The sequence below is a fragment of the Rattus norvegicus genome, chromosome 6, assembly GCF_036323735.1.
Source record: "Rattus norvegicus strain BN/NHsdMcwi chromosome 6, GRCr8, whole genome shotgun sequence".
Lineage (NCBI taxonomy): Eukaryota > Metazoa > Chordata > Mammalia > Rodentia > Muridae > Rattus > Rattus norvegicus.
In genome coordinates this window covers 91,491,344-91,518,322 of record NC_086024.1, presented here as the reverse complement: position 1 = coordinate 91,518,322, position 26,979 = coordinate 91,491,344, and positions in this window count along the sequence as shown.

Here is a 26,979-nt window from a genome sequence, read left to right as displayed (position 1 = left end):
GTGTTGTGCTCACTACTCTATTGTATATATCATAAATATCTTCTCTAGACGTTGAAGTGTCAGGGTGCACAGTTGTGATCTTATGACCTAGGACTGGGAGGCAGAAACACAAGATTTGAAGCCTTATACATAGCAAGACCTTCACATTTTTCTTTTGTCAAGAAAGTCAATTAATGTAAACATTTCAGCCAGAAGCTGAAAACAACTCAGATATCCCAGAACAGAAAATTGATACAAAAAATGTGCTTCATCTACCCAATGGATACTACTCAGCTGTTAAGAATGAGTACATCCTGAGTTTTGTAGGCAAATTGATGGAATGTCATCCTAAGTGAGAAATCATACCCAAAAGGACATGCACTCACTAATAAGCAGATATTAGCCAAAAAGTAGAGAAAACCCAGGATATGATCCACAGAACTCATGAAGGTTAACAAGCTGAAGGTCCCAAGTAAGAATGCCTCAATCTCACTTGGGAGGGAGAAGAAAGCAATCACAGGAGGGGAGAGAGGGAGGGACCTGGTTGAATAAGGGGACAGGGAAGTGAAGAAGGGAACATAATCAGGTATTGGATGTGGGGGTGGAAGGCAGGACTGGGCCCTGAGAGCCAGCAGAAAAAAAATGGAAACAAGCAAACTCTGGAGGTAGGAGGTGGAGGGACCCTCTAGAATATACCAGAGACCTGGGAGGTGAGAGACTCTCAGGACTCAAAGGGAAGGACCTTAGATGAAATGCCCTACAGTCCAGAGAGGGAACTTGTAGGGTCCCCCTCCAGTAGAAAGACAGGACTTCAAATGAAGGGATGGGGTTGCCATCCCACAGTCAAAAACTCTGACCCATAATTGCTCCTGTCTGAAAGAACTGAAGGGACAGAAATGGAGAAGAGGCTGAGGAAAAGGAGATTCAGTGAGGGCTCAAAGTGGGATCCAGCTCAAAGGGAGGTCCCAAGGCCTGACATTATTACTGATGTTTTGGTGTGCTAACAGACAGGGGCCTGTCATGACTGCCCTTCAAAAGACCCAACAAACAACTGAGTCAGATGCAGATATTTGCTCCCAAACAGTGGACAGAAGCTGGTGACTGAATTAGGGAAGCCTATGATTGAATTATGGAAAAGCTGGAAGAAGTTGAAAAAGAGGGGTACTCCATAGGAGAACCAGCAGTCACAGTTAACCTGGACCCCTGAGATCTCTCAGACAGGGAACCACCAACCACGCAGCATATACCAGCTGATATGAGGCCCCCAACACATATACAGCAGAGGACTGCCATGTCTCAGTTCAGTCAAAGAAGATGCACCCACCCTCAAGAGACTTGAGTCCCCAGGGAGTTGGGTGATCTGGTGAGTTAGGGGTGGGACATCCTTTAGTGACAGGACTGGGGAGAAGAGGTTTGGGATATGAAACAGTCATAGAGTGGATCAAGATGGGGATAAAGTCTGGGATATAAAAAAAAAGATTAAAAATAAAGATTAAAGAATAAATAAATAAAATAATTTTAAAGGGATTTTAATGCTTGATGCCCCAGTGTAGGGGGCTCCTAGGGCAGAGAGTCAGGAGGCAGTGGGTGAGTGTGTGGAGGAGCACCCTCATAGAGACAAAGGGGAGGGAAGGGGGAGAGAGGGGACGGGATGTGGGGGTTTTGCAGGGGGTAACCAGGAAAGCGATATCATCTGAAAGGTAAGTGAATGAAATGATTTATAAAAGACTTTTTAAGATTTTAATCATCGAAAGTAATTTTTAGTTCATCATATAAATATCATCTTAGTAAACTTCTAAACCAATGCATGTTAATGAACCTCTTTTATACAGACAACAATTATTATTAGCAAATGCTAGAGTGATCCAAATAAATATACTTGACATGAAGATCATCCACATACATTTTCTCTATGAAACACAAAAACACTCCTATTTGTGTGCTTCCCTCAAATAGAGGGTAGCAACAGTTTCACACACATAATGTTAGCAAAATGTTAAAATTCTCGTTTAATCCTTATAAAAATCAGTAGAAACTGTTTTAAAATGAAGAACTGCCGTGCTTCTATTTTTTACTTTTGTTAGAGTGTTCAGGCACTGCTGTACACCAGGCAGGGAAAGAGGAAGCAATGGCCGGAGCGGGTGGGTCCATTAGGATTCGGGATGGCAGTGAATGCCTTCTCAGCTAATTTCAGTGTTAGAGCTCTTAGAAAATAGCTCTCTCAGACGAGTTTCAGTGCAACAGCTTGTGTGCGTACACTTAATTCGAATCAAGGGATATATATATATCCCTTGATTCATATATATATATATATATATATATATATATATATATGAACCTCAGAGGGTGTAAAGGAGTTCTTAGGATGAACTTTCATTGAAAGAGTCTTATGGTTCTGGGGATACCACATTTGAGTGGAGAGGCATTCCAGGAAGTTGACCTGTAGTTTCGTCCAAGACATTGAGAGGATCCCCAGATCAGAAAGAGAAGAGGAAGCTCCACTAAGAAAATGAAATCCTCCATTTTGTGATGAGCTCAGGGAAGCTGTCCAGACATGGCAACTACAACCTTATTAGTGAGGTACATCAAACTATGTGTCTGTTGTTTAAATGAGTCTGTGAAGGCCATAGTGAATGGGCGGGTTACTTGAGTACTACTTTGTAACTATGCCTTAAGTTCAGTGCATTGAGTGCACCAAACTTCCTTTTAGGAGAATACTAAATATATATCACAAATAGATAACAAAATGACATAGTGTTCCTTATTCCAGAATAGCAATAGTTTTGACAGTGTGTACACTTAGTCTTTTATTACGATTGCTAATATTGGAAGGTTCCGTTCCAGTTAGCAGTTATCACCCCACTCTACTTTTTCTAACTTAGGACTATTGAAGCTTCTTGCTCAACTAAATAGTATAATTTTCATTATTCTAGTGATACTATGGAAAGACGACATGTGGCACACTTCCTCTCAAATATGTGTTGTGCTGTATAGATAGATTAGTATGATGCCTTTTTAAAAATAAACCAAGCATTGGTAATTACAGTACTTCACAAAGCACTGAAATAAATTGAATTCACTTAAAAAATAAGTTAATCGGCTGGATCATGAAGGGAATATTATTTTAATTTTATATGTTTCTTATGTAAATGATTGAATGTTTTAACTACATGAATGGGTACATGCCAAGTATATTCCTGGTTCCTATAAAAGTAAGAAGGGGGCAGCAACTCTCCTGAAATTAGAGAGAGGGAGTGGGTCCAGAAGGGAGGCAAAGTGTCAAGAAGCTATGAGGTATAGAAGGAGAGACCATAATAGAGTATATTATGTGAGAAAACCTATTTTCAATAAAAGGAAAACATAAAAACCCAACTTTACTTATAGGGAAAAAAACATAATAGTGTTTCTGTCATGTGGGTGTGCCTGTTTGTGAGAGAGTTCAGAGGTCATCTTCATTTCTGATCTTTGCTCCCTTATTTACTTCATGACAAGCTCAGTATTTCAGAGATCTGTTGCATTTGTTGCGTAGAATAATTGTTAGAATACTAAGAGGTCCAGATTAACTGAATTGTTTATTTCCAACGAGAGTGTGGATCATATTTAAGTTTCCATGTTGTCAATACAACACCAGAAGATTGTTTTTATTAATTCAAAACATTCAAAAGGGTCTTAAATTCAGTGAAAAAAAAAAGTAAAACACTGACGCTTAATCTCATGGTGGAAAAAAATAGTCTCTCCCTCTTCACCTCCCTCTCTCTTTCTCTTCCCTAGTCCAGGCTGCTCTCAAAGTCTAGTTCTCCTTGTATTTTGGAATCATAAATGTTGTGTCTGACTTCTAGTATTATTTCTGACATGCAATATCAGTGCACATTCGAGTAATGTGTATGCTATGGACTAAGGGTTGTTCTAATGAAATCTTCAAAAGATAAATAGAAATTAGAAAATAAAGACAATAACTGGTTTTTGAAAGATATAGGCAACACTAGCTAAAACAGACCACATGAAGCAAACAATTCAGTTAAAAGTGAGATAGTCCGAAAAAATTGAAACACTGGTTTAAGAAATTTCATATACTATCAAATTACTTCATCAATACTTTCAGTCTTAAATATTTAAATCCATAGAAGAAAGCAAGTACATCAACTTTCAAAAACAAAGTCTTACAATTCATTTCTAATATAAGAAAATAAAATAAAACAACCATATAATAATAAACTATTTGCTTGTCTAAGAAAGACATAATCCTTAAAATTAATATCAATTGCCAGCTTACTCCAAATTTTCAAACATATGCAATTGGAAAATTGCTTTTGATTTGGAATGACTGAAAGTAATTTTAACACATTTTATACAGTAAGCAGATATCCACAGGATATTAGTAAACGTACATCCACAGGAACACAAGCATTCCAGGATAGAACAAACTCACTGTCTACTGAATTATTTTCCATGCTGTACTAAGGCTTCCTGCTGCTTTCATTGATTTCTTTAGAGCAGAGGAACCATCCGCCTGTCTGCTAAGGTTTACTTTATGACAGGAATGTCTGGAGTGTAATGTCCTTGAAGAGCAAAACATACAATATATTTAAAATGTTCAATTTCACTGAAAATTGGGCAAAAAGTGATTCAATAGTTCTCTTACAAATAATGGTAAAGATATAAATATTAATATAACAAAAATCCTTGTTAGCTGAAATAATGAGATAGTAACATACCTTATAAATTCATAAAATATAATATAGCATGCATAAATGTTAACATGACTAAGATGTTCTAAGTGGTGTAGAACAATACTATAGAATAAGTAAAAGTAAAAACAGTGAAATTTTACATTTTTTTCTGAGTAAAATACTGTGTTAATCCACAAAATTGATGTCAACAGAAATAAACAGTTTTTGAGAAAGGCTTTCATGTAGAACAGTCTGACTTTGAACTCACTATATAGGTGAAGATGACTTTAACTTTTTTAGCTCCCTACCTTCATTTTCCCACAGACACTATACCCAGTTTTCTATACTAATGATGAACTCTACAGCTTCAAACATGGTAGTAAGCTCTCTGTGAGATGAATTCCATCTCCAACTCCCCAAGATGATTGATGATAATTGATTTTAAGACGGAATATAATTTGTATGTTAGAAGATTACAGCTCTAAAGTTTTAAAACATACAATGTTGTTAATTAAATAAATACTAGGGAAATAAACGGAACAAAGACATTACAGAAAAAGTCAGAACGTTAAGCCTATTTTCCTCTATTTAAGGCAAATCTTGTATGGAGAAAGGAGAGTGACTTTTCCTTACACTTCACATTATAAAACAAAACAAAAGAAAACAAAAACAAACAAACAGACAAAAAACCCAATGCATTCCACTAAATATCCCCGTGCTTCCATGAGCAGGAGATCCAACAATGGAAGCTATTTCTAGGCAAGGGATTCAAAGTAGAAGTGATGCTTGGTTTACAGTATTAAACAAAATGGGAGCTGTCCCTGTGCTTGTCTCTACTTCTCTAGCCCAAGGTTCTGAGTAGAGTCTTTGTGGATATGCTAGTGACCCTGATGATATACACTGGTGTGCACAGAGCAAAACTAATATCTGGGCTGAAATCTCCAACATCATTAACTACCATGCTTCTACCTCTAAATGATGTTTGCAGTTCATGAGTGCAGACTTCACCTGCCCCAACAGAAAGCCTTGGGGTCCACCATCACTCTGATGATTCAGAAGATCTCTGATTTCACTAATGCAATCTAAACACTTGGGGTTACAGTCAGTCCTAAGCATTGTGGGTATACATTTCAGTATGAACTTCTTACTGCTTACTATGATCTCAGGGAATCGGCATATAAGGGCTGCATTTTTTCTCTATGTATAACCATAGATTATTACTATTGAAAATACAATACCTAGATTCAAATATTTGTCTCTCCACTTATCAGTTGTACAAATTTGAATCAGTAACCATACTTGCCTATCTTGAAATTAGAATAAAGAGAGCAAAAAATCCAGCTCCCATAGAGCAGGCATTTTGATGTAATCAAATATCATATGAAATAACTTACCACAGTGTCTAGCACAAAACAAGAGCTAGCAGGCTACATCTGTTTACTAAGGGCTTAGTAAGTTGTGGCTACTGTAAACATTGTGCTAATTCTTCACCAATACTATCATTTAATACTGTATGTGGAGTATGGACTGATTAAAGGTATGTACCTGGGTGCTTTTTGATTGGAGTTGAAATCCCATCAAGTAGAATTACATCCCTGGTCCTGCAAACCACAAATGGAATATCTGTATCACATTATCATCAAAAGACTCAGAGACCATCACAGGAAAAGAGAGAAAGATTCTAAATGCCAGTGACCAGGAAGGACAGGAGATAAACAGTGTCTTCAGGACACAACAGGACTGCTGTGCTCATGACCTCACACCAATAGTTGTTTCCTGTACAAAAAAGCCAGTTAATATTATAGATTTATAAGACTGTCATGAATAGTCAACAGCAAATAGCTTCTGAGAGAGGGAGAGCTAGTTTTCAATAAGTTTGCTCAAATTGATGGCCACAGTCCCTCAGAATATAGACAAAGCTGAAGTTAATGTGTAGTGCGTTAAAAAAAGCACAAAGTTGGGGGCAAGGGATATGGCAATAGATCTTGGAGAAGTTAGCGAAAGAAGTATTAAATGAATATGACCAAAATAAATTGGATAAAATTCTAAAATCAATATTAGAAATTGAAAGAATTATCATAGATTCATTGTTTCATTTAATTAAAATCTCTTAACATTATATTTTATTTATGATTGTATATAAATTCTGACTGAATATCTTAATAAATGTTTAAAGTAATTTTAAACATTTATTAAATGAATAAATGAATGACTGATCCACAATAGTATTTTCTTAAAAGACATTTTATGTTAGGATAATGATTATGTACATTGTGTATTTAGATGTTGATTTATATGCCGAAAAATCTAGTTGTAGTCTAAACACTGGCATGGTTAAGCATCACTGGTTACAATGTTATATAAACATTGGTTTCCCTCACCTCTGATAGGTTAATTAGGTGTTGATCAGCCGATTAACTGGGTAGAATAAAATAGAGCAGCACTTCAGATCCCAGTCAGGGGGTTTTAGGGGGATGAAGAGAAGAGGGATGAATTATGGGGAAACCATGTGGATGGACTAGGAGATTCACCATGAGGTCTTGGTGAGAGAGCAGTCATGAGTACACACATGGACCAGAGCCAACCAGGGTAAGACCATTGGCAAGTAATGGGATATGCAGCTGGATAGTAGGCAGCCTAGTCAAGTTAGAATAGTTCAGCTTATTGCCACATGCATATTAACAAAAATGCCAGGTCTCTGTGTCATTTATTCAGACACTAAAATGGGATGGAGTGGGAGTAAAAATAACCATGAAGTTATTTGGGAGCTAAAGGGGCAAAGAGAAACCCTCAAGAACTACATTCACACTTTTCTGGTTAATGAGACTAATCTATCACTATTTCTAGTGGCATGTGATTTTAGCATATAGACAGGATAAATGGACTCAAGAATTCTTCCGTTACTCATTACGATGTCTATATATCACTCCATGGCACCAGCCATGTAAGGGAAAGAGTGAAGATGGGTAGAGATGCTGGTGGAAAAATGAGCAGTGGCGTTGAAATCCTGAATCCTGGGGTGGGACTCCTCCCCACTTACCATCCCTACTGCTCACCACTGAGGTGACTGAGACTACACATGTCCTCTCAGAATATTTACAAGGACCTGAACCTATCCACATTCACTTTTGTTCCACTTTTAACTGAATTTTCAAGGATCCATATCCTTTGACAAGTGAGCTCTTTCCTTCTCTGAATATAGGCTTAAATTCTCACAATATTAAAAATAATTCATTTAACGCCTACAGAACTTCTAAAAAGCATACACTTCTTGCTTTTCAGATAGAGTACTGCAGGGCGGACAGTTACAAAATATCCTATTTTTCCTTTTCAACCACAAAAGCACATGGGTTCTAGATATCAGCATGTCTTCTCTTGGAAATCTGCTCTGTATCGGAGGATCTTCAAGTCAAGTGATTTTGCCAACAAAATCCATCCCTTTCCTATTCTTAGGTGGGAGCCTTCAGTACAGTGTGATTTTGAGCGTCCTGGGAAACCAATCACTTCTGCATTGTTGAGAGCCTCTGTGTGTGTCCAACTCATAGCTCTCACCTGCTGCTTGTCACTTCCAGAACAACCTTGATAACAAGGGGCCTTAGTGCAGGATAGTGCTGTAGGTTTGTATTCTGTTTTTAGTATATGTTTTCTCTCTTACAGTTGTTATGACTTACTAAGATTAAAATATGCTTGCGTGAATGTGTGTATACATGTATATATTCAGATTCTAATTTGTTAGTAACTTAATTTATTGTAAATTATGATATGCTAATGAGAAAAGTTTTGATTTTTTGAAATTCTATGAAACCACGTTCTTTTATATGACACACTTCAACATGAATTAATCTCCCTTCTCTTTAAATACTTTTAGAAATTACAAAGCTTCCAAAATCCACCTTAATATTTTTTGAAGATATATGTAGAAAACACTTACAATACTACATAACATGGTAAGTAGGTCACATAGATCTCCCTGGAGGGAAGAAAACTGAATCATTTTAGTATGCTAAAGTATACTTGAAGCCCATCTTAAATCTTATTAGTGCTGAGGATGAGGAAGCTTCTTTCTCTTTCCCTTTGGCTGAAAACTTATTTCCATAACAATTTGTTCCATAGAACTTGGATGGGCCAATAAATGGGAATTGGATCAAAAAATAAAGTGGCATTCATAAATGTCCTCTAATGGAGATCTTTCCTTTGTTAGATTACTAAATTTGAAGTGATCATTGTGTCATGAACTAATTGCTAAGTGGCAAAGAGCTTCTGAATCAGCATTGTTCATGTCTGGCAGGATCACATAGGCATTGGATTTGCAAATGCCATCTTTGGCTCATGCTGGCTTAGTGTAATGTGTGAAAATCAGAAATGGGTGTGTCAGGCCAAGAGAATTCAACTCCGGTTTTACATGCATGGATAGGAGTGACTTATGCAACAAAGTGAAATGAATTTAGTAGTTTTCAGAGTATTTTTTTATATGTGCACTTAATGAAATAAAAGATATATGCTGAACTTTCCCCCCTCAAATTTTATGTTTCTAGATAATTATACTGGTAATGCAGTTAATATAGGGTGTACCATAAATCACACTCCAAAGATGGTTTACAGATATGTACCTTTCTATACACTCTATCTTCCACTATTGATCTGCTCACAATTAAGGTGGTCACAAATTAAAACAGTAGTTTTAACTCGAGCCCTCTGCTCCATGAAATCAACATTGTTACTTAGCTTGTTACCTACCTCATGCACTATATATATATATATATATATATATATATATATATATATATATATATATATATAAAATTAAATGTGCATATTACAGGTTAATGGACACTGTAATGCACAGATTTTACTGTCTATAGAATAAAATAATTTCCTAGCCAAGAACTATTCCTACCCAACTACTCAGCAAACGATCCTCCTAAGTAGACTGATATTTTAAAATAATACACCATGGCATCACAATCTACTCAGAAAGAAGACTTACAATTTCAGTTGCAATTACCTATAGAATCAAAAGATGGCAATGCAAAATATCTCAAATTTGATTAATCTGGGCTGTCTGAAAAGATTACATATATACTGAGCCTTCTGACTATATGAGAGCTTTCCTAGGGTTACCACATTTAAAATTTATCTGTGACAATATGAGATGTTTACTTCATAAACTTTTGGAGAAATCAACTCTCTTGCAGAAATTTGAATAATTTATGAAGGAAAGAGCTAGCATTGTATTTCAGGACCCTGTCATATATGTATGCTGGTGTATTTTTCCTGGCCACTGCAGACTGAACGAAAGAAAATTAATGGATAATAATTATATGTTGACTATTTGTGTAACAAATAAATACTGTAACTCAGTTTCAGTTTCTGATCAGGAAATGTGTGTAATGCAACCAATTTTGATTCCCTGGCTTCCAGATTCCCTAGACTACTTTGTCGGAAGTAATATTTTAAAACTGAATGAACAATTCCAGTCTGTTAGTGGAGCTTGGGTTCTCAGGCTTACACGGCTTGTGCTCCTATCTGCTGAACCATCATCTGACCATTTGGAATGGGTTTTAAGAACTAGTCATTGCCATCGTTGAGGACAAAAGATGTTTCCTGGATGTGTTTCAGGGAAAAAGTTTGCAATCTTAGAGAACAATCAAGGTTACTAGTATAACAAGCATATAACAACAAAGGAAGAAGTAAATTAGCCACGAGCATTCGGCCTTGTGTTCTTGCTTCTATTTCTCTCTAACCAATGACTTCTCAAATACCAAAATCCCAAGGATTCATCTTATCTCCATAGCATCTGAGCACATAGATTATATCCTCTCAAGCTTATGCCATTCCCCAACTCTTTGGTTTTTTTATTGTTTGTTTGTTTGTTTGTTTTTTCTTTCTTTTCTGTTTGTTTGTTTGTTTTCAAGATAGGTTTCCTTATGAAACAGTCCTGGATGTCTTATAACTGAGTCTATAGATCAGACTAACCTCAAACCCACCGTCATGCACCTGTCCCTGACTCCTTAGTGGTGGGATTGAGGCAATGAACCACCACCACTGGACTTCCCACCTCTATTGTTTCCTTTGATCTCTATTATTATATGGCCCATTACCATTCATGGTGAACCAAAACAAAGGCAATGCTCACTGGATTGTAAAGTATTCTGATTTTCACCTCTATATTTGATTTACTGAGTGTGGTCTGACTGTAATATAATCAACTTTTTCATAAATGTCATCAAATTCTATGAAACATAATTTCTGATAATTTAATAATTATATATATATTTCAAAAAGAAATTTTAATTAAGTAAATTATTGCTGCCCTCTCAAAGATAGTACATAATATTTCATAATTATAAAAATTCCAGCATTTATTCATACTTTCTTTCACTAAATGTCTCTATGTTTATTTACACAATTTTTCTGACATTTGTATGTTAGACAATGTTTTTGAAGAAAAAAATTTTCCAGAATATATTCTTCAGGAAATGTCTCTCTGTAGTTATTTGACTTCTATTTCAAAAAATACTATGGTATTTGATAGAGGAAAGAAAAATAGCTAGTGAAATATAAGCCACATGAGTAGTACCAAAAATATATTCTGCTTTTCTTCCCAGCATTTTCTCTTTACTTCCAGCTCTTATGCTAGTTTCAACTATAATGTAAGGTATATGTAATTTTTTAATAATCAAGTCTACGTAATTATCAATCATCTCTTTTTGGAAATCACTTTGTTTTCCCACAACTTGCTTGGCTATTGTGTCAGAGTATTTGAAAACTACAGGAGCTGGTTAGTTAAATTTTCTTACATTCTTTTGTCCTATGGTCTGCTGTCTACAAATATCACAATGTCTTGATTACTTAATGAGTATTGGGATTCATGTCAATTAGAGTAATTCTTTAAGCCTATCCTTTCCATTAATTTGGCTAATTTGCTGTATAAATGTTAAGCCTGGTGTGTCAGTTTTCTCATAAATTCTTTTGAGGTAACTGAAGCTGAAGAGAACATATTCATAAACCTGTGAAAATAGAAGCATTCGCAATGTAAAGCGAGAACATGCCATGATCTTTATTTCTTTTTTTTTTTTCATTAACTTGAGTATTTCTTATATACATTTCGAGTGTTATTCCCTTTCCCAGTTTCCGGGCAAACATCCCCCTCCCTCTCCCCTTTTGTATGGGTGTTCCCCTCCCTATCCTCCCCCCTTGTTGCCCTCCCCCCAACAATCTAGTTCACTGGGGGTTCAGTCTTAGCAGGACCCAGGGCTTCCCCTTCCACTGGTGCTCTTACTAGGATATTCATTGCTACCTATGAGGTCAGAGTCCACGGTCAGTCCATGTATAGTCTTTAGGTAGTGGTTTAGTCCCTGGAAGCTCTGGTTGCTTGACATTGTTGTACATATGGGGTCTCGAGCCCCTTCAAGCTCTTCCAGTTCTTTCTCTGATTCCTTCAACGGGGGTCCTATTCTCAATTCAGTGGTTTGCTGCTGGCATACGCCTCTGTGTTTGCTGTATTCTGGCTGTGTCTCTCGGGAGAGATCTACATCCGGTTCCTGTCGGCCTGCATTCTTTGCTTCATCCGTCTTGTCTAATTGGGTGGCTGTATATGTATGGGCCACATGTGGGGCAGGCTCTGAATGGGTGTTCCTTCTGTCTCTGTTTTAATCTTTGCCTCTCTCTTCCCTGTCAAGGGTATTCTTGTTCCCCTTTTAAAGAAGGCGTGAAGCATTCACATTTTGATCATCCGTCTTGAGTTTCATGTGTTCTAGGCATCTAGGGTAATTCAAGCATTTGGGCTAATAGCCACTTATCAATGAGTGCATACCATGTGTGTTTTTCTGTGATTGGGTTACCTCACTCAGGATGATATTTTCCAGTTCTGACCATTTGCCTACGATCTTTATTTCTTGTTTTGTTCATTTCTCTTTGATTCCACAAATACTTATGATTTAATATGAAGTTTGATAAGACTTTGTCAATGTTATATATGTTGATGTATGTTGTATGTCTCTCATAAAGTGTACTATTACATAATGTAGTGTGTGGTTTTGAAATTTTTAGTCTTTCAAGTGTTACTTTTTAATTTATTATTGTTACTGTATAGAAATTGGGTTGATTTTTGGATATCGATTGAGGGTTTGTGGTAGTCAATCTTTGCTAGCAACATGGCTGGGCTTAGAAGCAACTGGCAAGCACACCTTTGGGCATGTCTCTGAGCATATTTTCATAAATTCATAGAGGTTTAACTGAAGAGAAATGTGGGTAGTGCCACCCTGTATGCTGGGGAAACTTATTGGAATTACAGAGGGCAACACTCACATTGTCATCAACTTGAAGCAAGAACAAAAGCTCTTTTGAGGGACTTTTATAAAGTCACTACTGCCTTTCACGAGGTCGCCATCCTGGTGACATAGTTACTTCCCAAGTTTTCTCACTTCAATAAAGTCACTTGCAATAAATTTCATTTCCTATTTGAAATTTTGGCTAACACATTCAGATTGTGGTTCTGAGTAGCCTGAATTGATAATGGATTCGTTTACAATCTCTATTCAATTTTAAAAGTCAATTTCTAATTTTATTTTCCCAATTTAAGCTGATACCATTAAGACGTAGACCTGAAACACTGCTAAATTCATTTTTAACTTCACTGAGATTGCTTGATAATTTCTACTAGATATGAAAAAGATTTTCTCCCCAATTTCTATACAACTTATTTCTTTTCTTTGCCATGTCAAACTCCCCAATATTTTCCCATAATGCGGCATTACAAAGTTAGTGGTGTGGCGTTCCCTGGGAAGATTACTCCTCCTATGCTCATAATTCTTTAGGTGCTCTATACTACACTATGAAGGATTCAGGCCTCGTGGGTTGCTCCCAGTTCACATTATCATGTCTATTTGATTGGACCTGGTTAGCTCTTGTTTAAAGAGTAATATTGGTAAGTCTTTATGTGTGTAGCTTCAGGCATTCTTTGGCAGAATTCTTTTAAGTGGCACGTAGTTGAATAAACAAAAAGAAAGAGAGCTAGATTAATCTCATGGTAGGACCTTTTGTCAGCTAGAATAAAGAGCTCATAAGGATACTGAGCTTGAACCTGGGTTATGGGGTAGGTTCTTTCCCTAGACTATGCCTGAATAAATAATCCACAAAATAAAAAATAAAGGATTGTGAAACTCTTTGCCATGTTCTTGATTTCAATTTTCAAGAAAATATCAGACTATTTGAATGTAAGAATAACATCACTTTCCACAACACTTGCTTCATAAAATTAGAAATATTTCATTCCATCCTTAGCTCAATGAGAAGTTTGTCTGGACTGAATCTTTAATTTCATCATAAGTGTTGATGAATTAACAACTAATACAGTAACTACATTAAATGATCTTCGTATATTGTCATGGATTGGGTGAAAGCTATATTCCTGGAACAATCATATATTCTTGAAAATGTTTATGATGGGAAGAATTCAGTTTGCTAATAATTTGTGTATATATTGGTTTGAGAAAAATAACAATATTAGCTTCATTTGGCCTTGAAATCCTTCATCCTCATGCTTCACCCTCTACTGTACTGGGATTCCATATTGGTAACAATTTTCTAAAGTATTTTCAATAATGTTTACATTTTGTTTACTAAGAATATCTTCAAATTTATCAAGTATAATTATCTGCTTTTATAATCAGAAATATACATGCATACTAAGTTACTAACACTCCTTTCTTCTCAACTTTGTAATAATTTTCTATTATACAATTCTGTGAGATATTATATGTCCTGATTTATTGGATTTATCTGCAAAAACATGTTTAGTCAATTCATTCCTTTTAATTACATAAAATTTGTTTAAATATTCATAGATTCAACTTGTGATTTGCTAATTTTTGCCTTGCCTTTTTCTAGAGAATATACTGTTTACTAATCTATCAAGTATCAGACCATTTTTTTGTTGACACTCTGTCCACTCTTGATTTCCGGGATTGATGTATTTCAATTGTTTCGTTATGTTTTGCATGCTTCCTATGTCAGAGGCCTGCATCCTAAAACTTACATACATACGTCTCTAGATGATTTAAATTACTCGAGTGGAAATAGGCATGCCTCATATACAGTAAAAATGGGGTTTTATTATTATTAAATTTTATTATCAAGTATTCCTTGTTATGTTTCTTTTCTTTGATCCATGGTCTGAATATTGATTCATTTTCACAAACTTGATGTTTAAAAAGGAAAAAAAAAACCTTACTGTTACTTCTCATTTAGTTCCAAGGTGTTTAAAGATTCGTCTGTTATCGTCTTCCTTTTGAAACGCAAGAAAGAAACACATCCTTGTATATTGTACTCACTTTGTACAGTTTTTCAGTATGTCTTTTTAACTTCAAATATATATGTTTTATCTTAGAACGTAGCAGGAACAGGAACAAGGAACTGGTGCATTCAATAACGTTGAATTTTTTTCTCTCAATTTGATCTGTAAATTCAACGCAATCTCAAAGTCTCAGCAAACTTCTTTTTAGATGTCCTGTTGATAAAATCATTCAATATTTATATGGCAAGAAGAAGTACTAAAAAATGAAAATGACTGTTCACAAGGGAAGTGTGAAGTCTCACACTACCAGCCTTTCAACACTGCTCCAATAATCAGACTGCTATCGAAACCAGCACAGGCATGGTGATCAATGAAACAGAACAGAGACCACGCAGTAGACTCACACAAATGGAGGCAACTGATTTTGCCCAAACACAAAGCAAAATAAGCAAAGTAATTGTGGCTCCCTATGCAAATAAATGAAGCTAGACACAGCTCACGTTTTATGTCAAAAATGACAACACAGTGATCACAGACCTAAGTGCAAATTGCAAACACACAAATCTTTTAGTAGAAAATATCTATCAAATATAATTTACAAATATGGTCAGACCCTGAGGTTTGACCATGAAATTCTAACCAGAATAATAAAATTAAAGAAAATGATGATAAATCTTATTCAAAACTTTAAAAATGTGCACTGCAAAGGAAACAGTTATAGAAATGAAGCTTCAAGCCAATTGGGTGGAAATGTTTGTAAGAGGTACAGTTGCTAAGAGCCTTATGTATGGTGCTTGTGTGTATGTATATATGCCCAAATATGCATACATATACCCTGTTGACAAATAATTTGATGTTTACATAAGTTACTAAAATAATTAAAACAGTTCTTTAAAGTAAAATGAAAATTTTTGACTCACTCTACCTGAATTTATATTTATTACCAAGCAGCAATAATCAAAATCATTATCGACAAAAGGATAAACATACTGATCGATCCTGCAGAATAACATAGGACAGACTCATACAGATACGATATTTATTCTTGAAACTCAAAGATTTGATTAATAGATAATAGATCTGAGCAGACACTTCACTAAACATTCCAAATGTTGCCAAGGACTCAGAGCGTGTAGAACTCTGATGCATTACTAATAAGAGCACAAGGTGGCAGCCAGCAAAGGCACTTCACGTCGTCTTTAAAAACTTACCAAGTGTGCAATGATGCTCCTTGATGAAGCTGGGATTGATGCATGTCAAAGAGGTGCAAGCCCCACTTAATGAGCTCTAGATGTCCAGTGCTTTGACAATGTGAGCAGTTAAAAATGTGATATTGAACTATATCATAATATATACAGCAAATATCTATGAGATTTAATAATAATTAACATACAAACAAATATAGAAAGAGATTAATCGACTTATATGGCTTTTAGAAATTATTATTTTTCCTAAAAATGAATCTTCCTGGTATGGTCCAAATTGTCCCAAATACTACAGTAATTAGTCGTCTAGGCAAACCTTAGGAGGTGGAACCGCTTGAAAGTGGTGAGTTTGCCTTCATAAACTGGTTTGTGTCTTTAAAGGAAATAACTTAGAAATTTCTTCATACCTGTCCTTCACCTCAGAAAGCAGGAAGGTCTTACTTAAGGACAAGCACACATCCCTCCACTGGACACCACATCAGCCAGCACACTGATTAATTTCATCCTCCAGAGCTAGAAAAAATAAATTTCTGTAGTTTACCCTCACTCTTTTGTTACTGGTGAATCAGCCTGAACAGTTACTACTCCTGAATGATGGCTTGCTCTCAAAGGAACACCAGGAAAGGGGAAAAGAAGTCTTTATGGGTGGGAGATCTGCGAATCAAGGCTGTGACCAGGTAAGTCAGGGAAGCATCAACAATACCCCACAACAATAGTTTGATATTCTGTGTTATGAAAAGGGTATTTCCCAAGTCGAAGCTACCTTCACACAACCTATTTCCCTTCTTTTCCTAGATTTGCTAACACTACATTTGCATGAACAGCAACAAAAGCCTTCGTTTTTATTCCCGCTGTGTTCCTCTTTATTATTCACAGGCATCTTCATGAATAAACATATTATTTGTCTCTTTACCTTGAGTAAATATCTCTAACTTCTGCTCTGCCTTGTGTAAACTTTCTAGAAAAACCAAATGGCATTTGCTTTTAACGTATAATTGGTGTGTTTGTGTTTAAGTTCACTACCATAGTATTTGGTTTCCAGCTCCGAAGCAGATTGCTGTTTTCACTATTCCACTCTGTCTCCTCTGTTTGACTTTTAGTTGTGTCTCTTTCGTTATTTATTTCTGTAGTTTTTCTTATCCATCTTTAATTTACTACAATTTATCTTCACAGCCTTCTTTTTACTCACTATTTTGTGAACAACAAGCAAGTCTTTTTTTCTTTAATTTTGTGAATATTTTAACATTTTAAATTGTTTTCTTTGAATTTACATTTCAAACCCTTTCCCTGTTTCCCATCCATGACCCCCCCATCTTATCCCCTCACCCCCTTCTTCTTGGAGGATGTTCCCCCACCCCTCCAACTACCCCTTCCAGACTCCCTGCCCTGCCATTCTCCTGCACTGGGGGGATCCAGCCTTGGCAGGTCCAAGGGCTTTTCCTCCCATTGGTGTCTGACTTGGTCATCCTCTGCTACATATGCAGCTGGAGCCATGGGTCTGTCCATGTGTAGTCTTTGGATGGTTTTAGTCCCTGGGAGTTCTGGTTGGTTGGTATTGTTGTTCTTATGGGTCTGCAAACCCCTTCAGCTCCTTCAATCCTTTCTTTAATTTCTCCAATGGGTATGACTCAGTGGTTAAGAGCACTGACTGCTCTTCCAGAGGTCCTGAATTCAATTCCAAGCAACCACATGGTGGCTCACAACCATCTGTAATGGAATCCGATACCCTCTTCCGGTGTGTCTGAAAACAGCTACAGTGTACTCATAAATAAACAATTCTTAAAGAAACAGAATTAGTTAGCACTGCCCTGTTCTCTGTATTCTTACCATCTCTTTAATTCCTCATTGTTAAGACATGCCATAAAAACAGGACTTATTAAACTACATGCAGTCTTCTATTCCCTTACACAGATGCTGCAGCTTCTGATGGTGCAGATTGGGGTTGTGTGGGTCTAAGCCTATGCTCTTCTGTCATTTACAACCCTTTTAGCCTGTGATAGTGCATATTTGCTACAGACAAAAATATTTGAAACTTTGCCTATGTGAAAATACCTTATTTTACCTTCATATTTACTGAATATTGATCTGTAGATATAGAAGTCTTCATGAATATTAGTTTTCCCTAATTTTGTTCAGATGCCACCTCAATATTTCTAGCTTCAGTCTTTCACTGGGTTTAATGTAATTATGTCTTTGTTTCCTAAATCTTTTCACTATAACTGACTTTCTTTTTCTTTCTCTCTCTCTCTTTTTCTTCTTTCCATCCTTCCTTCCTCCTTCCATTCTTTCCTCTTTACGTTTGTTAGAATATGATTTTCTTTTCTTTTATTCATGCTTTTAGTATTTCAATCTGATAATTTCCCACAGACCTGTATGTAAGGTAATGATTCTTGTGTATCTTCTGCTAGTCAGTCTGTTTATAAGCATGTCAGTAAAATCCTTTAGTTCTGTGTTTTCAGATTTCTGGTTGTTTTTATACCTACCACTTTCCATAGTTGCTTCTCCAACATGTTCTCATCTTCTTTTTGCATACAATGTTTCATGCATTTTTATGGCTACTTTAAAATAGCTGATATTTCAACAAGACCTTTTAAACATATTATTATAGTTATTTTTAAATTACTGATTAAAATTCTACATATTTTGGGTTGATTTTATCTGAATTAGTCTTAGTTGATTCTTCTTCATTTGTCTAAGAAAGTTTGCATATTTGCAAGAAAATCATTACCAATATATATTTAAATATTAATATTTAATATATTATTTATATATTATACTATATTATATTACTATAAACAAACTTGACTACACCTGACAAGAGTAACTTATAAAAGGGTTCATTTTAAGTAATGATCCAAAGTTATGGCCCAATATAAAAATGAAGACCTCGTAGTGACAGAAGCCGTATGCGACTGGTCACGTCATTTCTGTGGTCAGAGTGGAATGCTGACTCTCAACACACTTTCCCCTTTTGGTTCAGTCTAGAACCCAAGTCAGAGAAATGCTGTCATCCTCAAAGAGGTTAGATCCTCTCCTTTGCAGACATGCAGAGAGATTTGTCTCCAAAATGATTCTTGACCTTGTTTAGTTGACTACCCATCTTAACCACCACATATGTCTGCCAGCGAGCTGGGTCCATTACTTTTATTGTTATAGTTAGACTTATTTCAATATAGGTTTCAAGGTATCTGACAGTGGATTTTAAATATTTTTCAGGGAGGTGAAGATATAGCTCAGATTTAAGAGCATTCCCTTTTGCTGTAGAAATCTTCTGTCTTCTTTGAATACACTTGCAATGCCCATACACATATAGGCAAAACATGTATACACATAAAATTAAAAATTAAAAGAAATCCACAATGTTTCTTTGGCAAGTATGAAACTTACATATTTGAACATCTTTGTCTCCCTATCATAAGACTTCACATTCACAAACCCTGGAGAAATGTGTGTGTGTGTGTGTGTGCGTGCGTGCGTGTGTGTGTGTGTGTGTGTGTGTGTGTGTGTGTGTGTGTGTGAGATAGCTGTGCATACTTGTTCACATGGACATGTATTTCATACATATGCATGCTCATGAAGATACCAAGGATCAGAGTCGAGTGTCTTTCTGTGTTGTGGTTTACATTAGTGTTTTGTAACAGGGCAACTCACTGAAACTGGGCCTCATGAATTCAGCATGATTCTCTTACCAAGGTGTTTCAAAGATCCTCCCATCTCTTCTTCCGCAGAGCTGGGAATATAGGATTATGCCATCATGCCTGCCCTGACTTTTCACAACCTTTGAGAAATTTCATTCACTTTGATTTCCCCACATCCAGCCAGATGGATTCTGCTTTGTGCTATTTGGAATGCCCAGCAAATCTGGAGCGATTCCTTCCCTTGTTCTGTGTGGTCCTCAGGCTTCAGGGATCTCTATGCATCTATCTGCACTGGACAGTTACTCACAGGTGTTCTCAGCTGTATTTCCTCCAAAACACAGGACACGGCTAGCTAGAATACTTTCTCCTAACTACCTGTTCTATTCTCAGGACTCGTGCCTATTATATTAGTGCTTGATGAATACCTGCATTGTGTATATGTGTATATATGACTCCCTCAGGGTTCTAGTTTTCCATTCAGAATTTTGCATCCCCAACATATCTGAAATTCACAAGGAGGACACCCAATTATCCTTTCTGCCTACATTCTCTCCAATGCCTTTTCAGTGATGCCATGAGTTCACATCATACACTCTTTATCTTTTCTTTGGGTACGATACCAACTTAATTTCCAACCTATGGCATCTTATTAAACATATAAGCATGTTTTTCTTAGTCATAGCTATGGTGGCATCTCCTCTCATTAAATGCTTCATTGTGTATAAAAGCAATAATGGATGATTTTCTCTACACTGGGCTAAGTACTTTATAAGTTATAATTGAGCATGTTTCTTTACATGCTCAGAGTACTGATGAGTTTAAGAAACTATAACTCCTAGCTTGAGTGGGAGAAGCATCTTTTCCCAATTCTCTGTGTATCCTAAGTGGGACCACCATTTTTCTTCCATTGTTTATAATGTTTTCATAATTATCTTGAAACAATAGTTCAAGAAAGATGTCTTTAAATTGCAAGACTGTGATCTATTTTATTAGTAAGGGCTTACTGATATCAATCAGTCTAAAATCATTGAAAACTAAATGGTTGTTTTGCTGTGTAAATTATGTCTTGATCCTTAGTTTGCTATGTCCCAGTGGTAAATCTGAATTACAGTAGCTGAAAAATACTAACATGGCTACCAACTACTAAGAGAAAATCCTGGCTTCCCATCAAGAGTGAAGAGGAAATTTTCTCTACACGTGAAACTGGAACAATATTGCTATAGAGCTTAGGGAAGATGAAGAATTCTAAAGTGTAAGTACAAAAGTCTAGGTAGGATTAAGGTAATTATGCAGACATAAAAAGTCACATTGAATACAAAGATTTATTGCTTAAGCCTAATCCTCGGGATAATAGAACACCAGTGCAATTCATTGAAATAATGAAGGGTCCATTCCTTAGACCTTATATAAAGCAATGTTTAAAGCCTACGAGAAGCTAAATAGTGTGCTTGACATAACCTGAATATTAAATACCATTTCTACTTTTTAAGATATCCCTTTGAATACAACCTTAATATCTTCAGATTATAAATTCTTAAGTGCTGATGAATTGCTTCATTGTTAAAACAAATTTATTCAATAAATTTCCCCAATGCACAACAGCCAAGTGCGTAGGAAAGTTGGTGCTACTGATTTTCAACAATGCATTTCTAGGTTCAAGTCACATACTTTCCTATCATTCAGGAACTTTCTTGAATACACATTAAGAATCAGAGTCCAAAAAAGGAAACAAATTTCTTGCTTAATTCTGAGTACAGATACATATAGTTAAGGCTAATTCTCAGTAGTTAAATGAACTTGTTCTTATTGGGGACCTGGGTTTAATTAGCAGTACACACAGGGTAGAATACAACTGTCTGTTGTCCTCTTCTTCCTTTTGTGGGCATTGCAAATGTGTAAATTACAAATATCCAGGCAAAATATTTAAACACATAAAAGTGAACAAAATAAACCATATTTTTAAAAACATCTGGTTAGTTAAAAACACTACAGCCATAGTCGTTAGCATTTTGTCTAGGCTCCGCCCCACAGGTACCTGTCAATAGCCAGGTGTGCCTGACTCACTATAAAAGGGACTGCTTGCCTGCTCTGCTCTCTCCTGCCTTTTTGTTCTTGCTCTGTTCTCTTGTCCTTTCCCCCTCTCTCTCCATTTCCCTCCCTACTCTCTCTCCACATCTCATGGCTGGCCTCTAGTCTCTCTCTCTCTCTCTCTCTCTCTCTCTCTCTCTCTCTCTCTCTCTGCCTTTCTCTGTCCCTACTAATCTCTCGACTCCCCTCCCCATGACCTGATAAAGTCTATTCTATATTGCACCATTATGTGGACGGTCCTTCCAGGGGAAGGACTGTCTCAGCATGGGCCCACAGAGGCGCCTCCTTCCCCCAAGTCTCATTGCACATCCACCCAACATATGCCTTCTCTTTATTTTTATAAAACACAAAAATAGTTTAAAATAATAAAGGGAAGAAGATAGATTTTATTTTTACTAAGGACGTCTTTGCCAGACACTGTTACATCAGACCTTGACTTTGGACACCCAGCATACACATTTGAAACTGGTGATGCAGAGACTGGCATGCAACCTGAGCAAACACGAGTATTAGTTTGAAAGTCGTGTGTGGGTGATTTCAAATTCTGTATTTAAGGGGAAACGTGATTGTGGAAGGATCAGAAAGATAAATAGATAAGATCTGACTTAAAAGATAGTAAGTTTTCTCCTAAGCCCCCCAAAACAGACTTCAGAATGGGGAAAGGCACCAAACAATACAATTCTCCCAGAGCCCATTAAATCAGCTCTTTCGCAGAGACAAGACTACAAACATCCTAGAAAGCCTATCCAATGATTTTCTCAAAGTAAAACAACTTAAACTTGGATTTAAGGTTACCAAATTATTGATGTCTGTGTCTGGGACAATCAATCAAATGAGGTATAAAATTGCTTCTTACTATAGCCTAAGGACATTTTATAAAATAAACTTTGGTTAAAATTTAGCTAGAAATCAGCAAGTAGCTTGGGTATCCCCCAGCCATGCTCAAGGCAATGAAAGAGTTGTCTGAATTTATGTATACAACTCCTAGACAGTGAATGAATAGGGAGACCTTCGATTTAAAGACATTGGATTACCCTAAACTACTACTCAGCTAGGAAAGACAACATCCTTTCTTTCCCTAAATAATGACCTTCCTCAAGCTATTGTCTGCAGATGTTCTTTAGGAAAGTAATCAAGAATCAGATTTATATGTTTTGATAAAACACTTAATTATACCTGCACTGAATATGTAATGTCTCAAAGGAAGGCTATATTTGACTAACATCTCTTTTATTTATGCCACTAAGATATGAATATTTTAATAAAACAATTAATTTTTATAATGAGGTTTATAATAACAAATTACATGTTCACTAGAAACAGAAATTTGGTTTTTAAAAACTTAAAATGTGAGCTCTCTGCTCCCAGACCCCGTGAGAGAGAGAGACCTCACTGCCTGGTCAGGTGGGCACTCCTGAGGCTGCAGAGCAGAAGAGACCACCAAAACTGCTCACCCCTGCCCACATCCCTGGCCCAAGAGGAAACTGTATAAGGCCTCTGGGCTCCCATGGGGAGGGCCCAGGAGCGGCAGGACCCCTGCCTGAGACACCGCCTGAACCTGAAGGAAACAGACCAGATAAACAGTTCTCTGCACCCAAATCCCGTGGGAGGGAGAGGTGAACCTTCAGAGAGGCAGACAAGCCTGGGAAACCAGAAGAGACTGCTCTCTGTACATACATCTCAGACGCCAGAGGAAAAAGCCAAAGACCATCTGGAACCCTGGTGCACTGAAGCTCCCGGAAACGGTGGCACAGGTCTTCCTGGTTGCTGCCGCTGCAGAGAGCCCGTGGGCAGCACCCCACGAGCGAACTTGAGCCTCGGGACCACAGGTAAGACCAAATTTTCTGCTGCAAGAAAGCTGCCTGGTGAACTCAAGAGACAGGCCCACAGGAACAGCTGAAGACCTGTAGAGAGGAAAAACTACACGCCAGAAAGCAGAACACTCTGTCCCCATAACTGACTGAAAGAGAGGAAAACAGGTCTACAGCACTCCTGACACACAGGCTTATAGGACAGTCTAGCCACTGTCAGAAATAGCAGAACAAAGTAACACTAGAGATAATCTGATGGCAAGAGGCAAGCGCAGGAACCCAAGCAACAGAAACCAAGACTACATGGCACCATCGGAGCCAAATTCTCCCATCAAAACAAACATGGAATATCCAAACACACCAGAAAAGCAAGATCTAGTTTCAAAATCATTTTTGATCATGATGCTGGAGGACTTCAAGAAAGACGTGAAGAACTCCCTTAGAGAACAAGTAGAAGACTACAGAGAGGAATCGCAAAAATGCCTGAAAGAATTCCAGGAAAACATAAATAAACAAGTAGAAGCCCATAGAGAGGAGACAAAAAATCCCTGAAAGAATTCCAGGAAAACATAAATAAACAAGTAGAAGCCCATAGAGAGGAGACAAAAAAATCCCTGAAAGAATTCCAGGAAAACATAAATAAACAAGTAGAAGCCCATAGAGAGGAGACACAAAAATCCCTGAAAGAATTCCAGGAAAACATAAATAAACAAGTAGAAGCCCATAGAGAGGAGACACAAAAATCCCTGAAAGAATTCCAGGAAAACACAATCAAACAGTTGAAGGAATTAAAAATGGAAATAGAAGCAATCAAGAAAGAACACATGGAAACAACCCTGGATATAGAAAACCAAAAGAAGAGACAAGGAGCTGTAGATACAAGCTTCACCAATAGAATACAAGAGATGGAAGAGAGAATCTCAGGAGCAGAAGATTCCATAGAAATCATTGACTCAATGTCAAAGATAATGTAAAGCAGAAAAAGCTACTGGTCCAAAACATACAGGAAATCCAGGACTCAATGAGAAGATCAAACCTAAGGATAATAGGTATAGAAGAGAGTGAAGACTCCCAGCTCAAAGGACCAGTAAATATCTTCAACAAAATCATAGAAGAAAACTTCCCTAACCTAAAAAAAGAGATACCCATAGGCATACAAGAAGCCTACAGAACTCCAAATAGATTGGACCAGAAAAGAAACACCTCCCGTCACATAATTGTCAAAACACCAAACGCACAAAATAAAGAAAGAATATTAAAAGCAGTAAGGGAAAAAGGTAAAGTAACATATAAAGGCAGACCTATCAGAATCACACCAGACTTCTCGCCAGAAACTATGAAGGCCAGAAGATCCTGGACTGAGGTCATACAGACCCTAAGAGAACACAAATGCCAGCCCAGGTTACTGTACAGCAAAACTCTCAATTAACATTGATGGAGAAACCAAGATATTCCATGACAAAACCAAATTTACACAATATCTTTCTACAAATCCAGCACTACAAAGGATAATAAATGGTAAAGCCCAACATAAGGAGGCAAGCTATACCCTAGAAGAAGCAAGAAACTAATCGTCTTGGCAACAAAACAAAGAGAATGAAAGCACACAAACATAACCTCACATCCAAATATGAATATAAAGAGAAACAATAATCACTATTCCTTAATGTCTCTCAATATAAATGGCCTCAACTCCCCAATAAAAAGACATAGATTAACAAACTGGATACGCAACGAGGACCCTGCATTCTGCTGCCTACAGGAAACACACCTCAGAGACAAAGATAGACACTACCTCAGAGTGAAAGGCTGGAAAACAACTTTCCAAGCAAATGGTCAGAAGAAGCAAGCTGGAGTAGCGATTCTAATATCAAATAAAATCAATTTCCAACTAAAAGTCATCAAAAAAGATAAGGAAGGACACTTCATATTCATCAAAGGAAAAATCCACCAAGATGAACTCTCAATCCTAAATATCTATGCCCAAAATACAAGGGCACCTACATACGTAAAAGAAACCTTACTAAAGCTCAAAACACACATTGGACCTCACACAATAATAGTGAGAGATTTCAACACCCCACTCTCATCAATGGACAGATCATGGAAACAGAAATTAAACAGTGATGTCGACAGACTAAGAGAAGTCATGAGCCAAATGGACTTAACGGATATTTATAGAACATTCTATACTAAAGCAAAAGGATATACCTTCTACTCAGCTCCTCATGGTACTTTCTCCAAAATTGACCATATAATTGGTCAAAAAACGGGCCTCAACAGGTACAGAAAGATAGAAATAATCCCATGCGTGCTATCGGACCACCACGGCCTAAAACTGGTCTTCAATAACAATAAGGGAAGAATGCCCACATATACGTGGAAATTGAACAATGCTCTACTCAATGATAACCTGGTCAAGGAAGAAATAAAGAAAGAAATTAAAAACTTTTTAGAATTTAATGAAAATGAAGGTACAACATACCCAAACTTATGGGACACAATGAAAGCTGTGCTAAGAGGAAAACTCATAGCACTGAGTGCCTGCAGAAAGAAACAGGAAAGAGCATATGTCAGCAGCTTGACAGCACACCTAAAAGCTCTAGAACAAAAAGAAGCAAATACACCCAGGAGGAGTAGAAGGCAGGAAATAATCAAACTCAGAGTGGAAATCAACCAAGTAGAAACAAAAAGGACCATAGAAAGAATCAACAGAACCAAAAGTTGGTTCTTTGAGAAAATCAACAAGATAGATAAACCCTTAGCCAGACTAATGAGAGGACCCAGAGAGTGTGTCCAAATTAACAAAATCAGAAATGAAAAGGGAGACATAACTACAGATTCAGAGGAAATTCAAAAAATCATCAGATCTTACTATAAAAGCCTATATTCAACAAAACTTGAAAATCTTCAGGAAATGGACAATTTCCTAGACAGATACCAGGTACCGAAGTTAAATCAGGAACAGATAAACCAGTTAAACAACCCCATAACTCCTAAGGAAATAGAAGCAGTCATTAAAGGTCTCCGAACCAAAAAGAGCCCAGGTCCAGACAGGTTTAGTGCAGAATTCTATCAAACCTTCATAGAAGACCTCATACCAATATTATCCAAACTATTCCACAAAATTGAAACAGATGGAGCACTACCGAATTCCTTCTACGAAGCCACAATTACTCTTATACCTAAACCACACAAAGACACAACAAAGAAAGAGAACTTCAGACCAATTTCCCTTATGAATATCGACGCAAAAATACTCAACAAAATTCTGGCAAACCGAATTCAAGA